Here is a 4339-nt window from a genome sequence, read left to right as displayed (position 1 = left end):
CTAGATTTTTTAGCAAGATGGTATCTTCGCAAAGTTGTTCAGTAGGCCAAGGGCTAACATGTGATAGGCTGCTTGTTTAAAAATTCTGCCACCAGATGGTGCTAGCGAGCATTTAATTTTTCAAACACCGATATCTCAAGATCCTGATTACCTAGAAAGATGTTGTCTTCGACAAAGTTGTTTAGTAGGTCAAGGACTAACATATGATATGCTACCTAACAAGAAAACTGCCACAAGATGGCGCTAGTGAGTATGCAATATTTTAATCACAAATATCTCAGGATCCCATTTTTTTAGAAAGATGGTGTTTTCGGCAAAGTTGATCAGTAGTTCAAGGGCTACCATGTGATGTTCTTCTTGATTCGAAATTCTTTTAATAGATGGCGCTAGTGAGCATGATATTTTTCGAACACATATATCTCAGGATCCAGGTTACCTATAAAATTGACGTCTTCGACAAAAGTGTTGAATAGGTCAAGGTCTAGCATGTAATAAGCCACCCAACTTGAAATTCTACCAAAAGATGGCGTATTTTGATCGCGAATGTCTCAGGATAACGATATTTTAGCAAGATGGTGTTCTCGGCAAAGGTGTTTAGTAGATTAAGAACTAAACATGTAATGCGCCGTTTGATTTGGATTTCTTCCACAAAACGACGCTAAAGATGCAATTTTTCGAACGCAGATATTTTTGGATCCTGATCGCTTAGAAAAATGATCCTGAGATATTTTCATTACTAATTTCTTTCTAAAGTTTTATCGGCTCTATCAGTCTTAAGGCAGCTAAAACGACTTTTGCTTCTACTTCTCCGACGTTTCGGCGTATATTTCGCCTTCTTCAAGAAGCAAAAGTCGTTTTAGCTGCCTTAAGACTGATAGAGCCGATAAAACTTTAGAAAGAAATTAGTCATCACAGTCGAAAGCATTCACCAAATTATTTCATTACTAAGAAATTTTACCCCTTTGACATAATATGTCATAATATGAAGGCCTAAATGGAAGGAACCTCAAGTTTTAAAATTCTTTAACTGGTGGGGCTAGTGAGCATGCATATTTTGATTGCTAATATCTGAGGATTCCGATTACATCCAAATATAAACTTCTCGGCTCAAAACTTCAGTAAGTCAAGTACAAACTTATGATGGGCCACACTTGTTTGGAAATTCTTCCACTAGATGGTGCTGAGTATGCTATATTTTCAACCCAAATATCTAGGATCGTGAGTGCTTAATCATGAAAATGGCGTCTTCAACTAAGTTGTTTATTCTGTCAAAGACTGAAGCATGTTTAACATGTAATAAACCGTGTGATTCGAAAACGGTCGATACTCAAAAGATCATCGACTCATGGAACAGATATTCTTTAAAAAAGCTGATAAAAGGGAGAATTAGAGGGATTCCACGGAGGCATGCAAGTCGATTCTGATCGACCATTTCAAAAATATCTGAAACTTTGCACAGTTTTTCAGTTCCATCTAAATCGTCATTTTCCGATATCAAATCTTCAAGTTGAGTCACGACTAACTTTTCAAAAGGGTGTATGTGAAAATGGTTCAAAAATATTCAAAAAGCTTCACAGCAAAAACGGTTCGTTCGATTGTTAGACAACTAAAGAAACAAAGTTAGACAACTAAATGAAGATTCCAAAAAAAAAAATACACACAGTAAAAAAAATTTTTTTTTTTTGCATTATAAAACATCATTTTTGTCACAAAAACTCAAATATCTCAAAACCCTATCGGAATACCAACATAATTTTTTGAGGGAAAACGGTCCATTATATTAGCTATCTACCATAAAAATGGTGATGGTAAGCCAATAAACAAAAAAGTTATGACATTTCAAATATTTCACAAATTTGACACTTAGTGAATTTTTTTTTTTTTTTTCATTGTTAATTTTTTTAGGACCGCAGTTTGTTGCTGAATTTTTTGTTAAGGGTACCACATGAGGTTAACAAGTTGTTTTCATGATATTTTATTTAATTATTAATAACTATTATAGCATCTATTAGAAAGTTAGACGCGATCCAGTGTTGTGATCTAAAGTCTTGATAGTGTCATATTTTTTATTGTACGTAACTGAAGAAAAATTCTCTCAATAGTGTTGAAACCTTTTGATAAAAGAAACCTATAAGAAATCTAATATTGAAGACAAAAGCTACAAAAAAAGTTTTCCATACAGGTATACGACTAGTTTACCTGCAAAAAGTTTACCTCGTAGAGAACAAGGCGGGTCTATACCCAGGTGACCTAGTATACGTAAAGCAGGTCGGTTTTCTCGGCGCTGGTTTGCTCCACAAAGTTAAAATCTGATTACACCTGGGTATAGACCCGCCTTGGTAGAGAATAGACTTTGTTAATCATATTTGGGAGAAAGCGAGTAACTTCAACAACATCAAAAACATGATAGGTACATACCATGAACATACTCACGAAAAAGCTAAAAATATACTACCACTATGGTTATAAAAGATTTAATTGTAAAATTTTTCTTCAGTCAAGCAAACGACACCAAACTAGTCAGTAAAAACTTAAAAGTGATTTTGTTTATTAAAATCTAACGAGCAACATGAGTAGTCGCTTTCTCAACTGTAGCAGGCCGTTTGCAGAAAAAAAGTGTTCGAAAGAGCTACGAAATCTCACCGAAAGCACCATAGATAAACTGAAAGCGGCTAGTTATGCTCCAATGTCTACATTGAATACAAATTTACGCATTTGTACGTCCTGCCGTTTAAACGTTGACAAACGGGCAATCTGTACATCATCGGTGGATCAGGTTGCAGGAAGTTCGAAAACAACAACAACTGAGGAATTACTAGATGCACCGACAAGAACTGAGGAGTTACCAGAAGTACCAAGTGCAGATAGTCTTGCCACGGTACCATCAGCGACATCTGTTTCAACAAATCAATCAGAAGATGAGTGCATCCAGAAGGTCAACATCGAACGCTTCAACGAAGGGATAGCTGGAATAAAAGTGACTCCGATTAAATGGACGAAGATGGGTTACGTCAATTATCCCGAGAAAAAATACCGTGAAATCAACGAAGCTGTACGAAGAAACCTCTTCAAATTAGGACCTGAGGATGTGGAAAATACAGACTACGATGAGGTAATTATGAATATGAAGGAAAGGTTCTCGAATCTAGCCACGACAAGGAAAGAAAAATTATTGATTTTGTCGATGCTGCCAAGCTCGTGGTCTATTCAAGACGCCATTGATGAGTTCAAAACCAATAGAAATACAGCAAAAGAGGCAAAACAATTCAAAAATAACTGTCTTGCAACCAAAAATGCTAGGTCGAGTACTTCATTAACAGATGAGACAAAAGAAAAAATAATTCAATATTTTGAAGACGATGAAGTAAGTAGAGCTATGCCTGGCCAAAAAGATTATGTATCTGTAAAAAAGATGGAAAGCGTCAAGCAATCCAAAAACGATTAATGATGACTACTTTGAAAGAAGCGTATACACGCTTCAAGGAAATTAACGAAAATATTAAGGTAGGTTTTTCCTCATCTGCAAGCCTTCGTCCAAGGCAATGCAAGCTTCTATCCAATTCAGGAACACATAATGTTTGTGTGTGCACAACACACGAAAATATTAACCTAATCTTACATAGTTTGAAAAGAATCAATTTATCAAAGGATATTAAAATGTTAACTGGTAGTCTTTTGTGTGAAAATACAACATCAAATTGCTATCTACGATCTTGTTCGGATTGTCCAGATTCTTCATCATTGGAAAATACTTTATTCGCTGAGTTTGAAGAAAATTATATTGATCAGTTATCATTTGAGCAATGGGTGACCACGGATAGGTGTGACCTAGAAACTATTGTAAAACCTGTAGATGAGTTTGTGTCATTTTTTTGCTTGAAATTAGAAAGTTTAATTCCTCACGACTTTATTAAAACAGAGCAATCCCGCTTTTTAAAAAATACGAAAAATACATTACAAGATGGTGATTTTTAGTCATTTGTGATTTTTCTGAAAACTATAGCTTTGTATTGCAAGATGAAGTGCAGTCCCATCACTATCACTGGAACGTACAACAAGCTACAATTCATCCATTCGTTATTTATTTCAATGGAAGTACGCAAATTGAACATTTTAGTTTTATTGTAATTTCCGAAGATTTAAGACACGACTCAGTATCTGTAAATTTGGTCATTGCCAAAATGATTAACTTTTTACGCGTTGATAAGGATAAAGAAATCAGAAAGATATATTTCATGTCTGATGGAGCAGCATCGCAGTACAAAAACCGTAAGAATTTTTCGAGCCTATGTCAATTTAAATCAAAGTACGGAATTGATGCAGAATGGCATTTCTTTGC

Source organism: Aedes aegypti, chromosome 2 (genome assembly GCF_002204515.2).
Source record: "Aedes aegypti strain LVP_AGWG chromosome 2, AaegL5.0 Primary Assembly, whole genome shotgun sequence".
In the NCBI taxonomy this organism is placed as follows: Eukaryota; Metazoa; Arthropoda; class Insecta; order Diptera; family Culicidae; genus Aedes; species Aedes aegypti.
The sequence above is the reverse complement of the archived record's forward strand: the minus strand, read 5'-3'. Positions refer to the sequence as shown.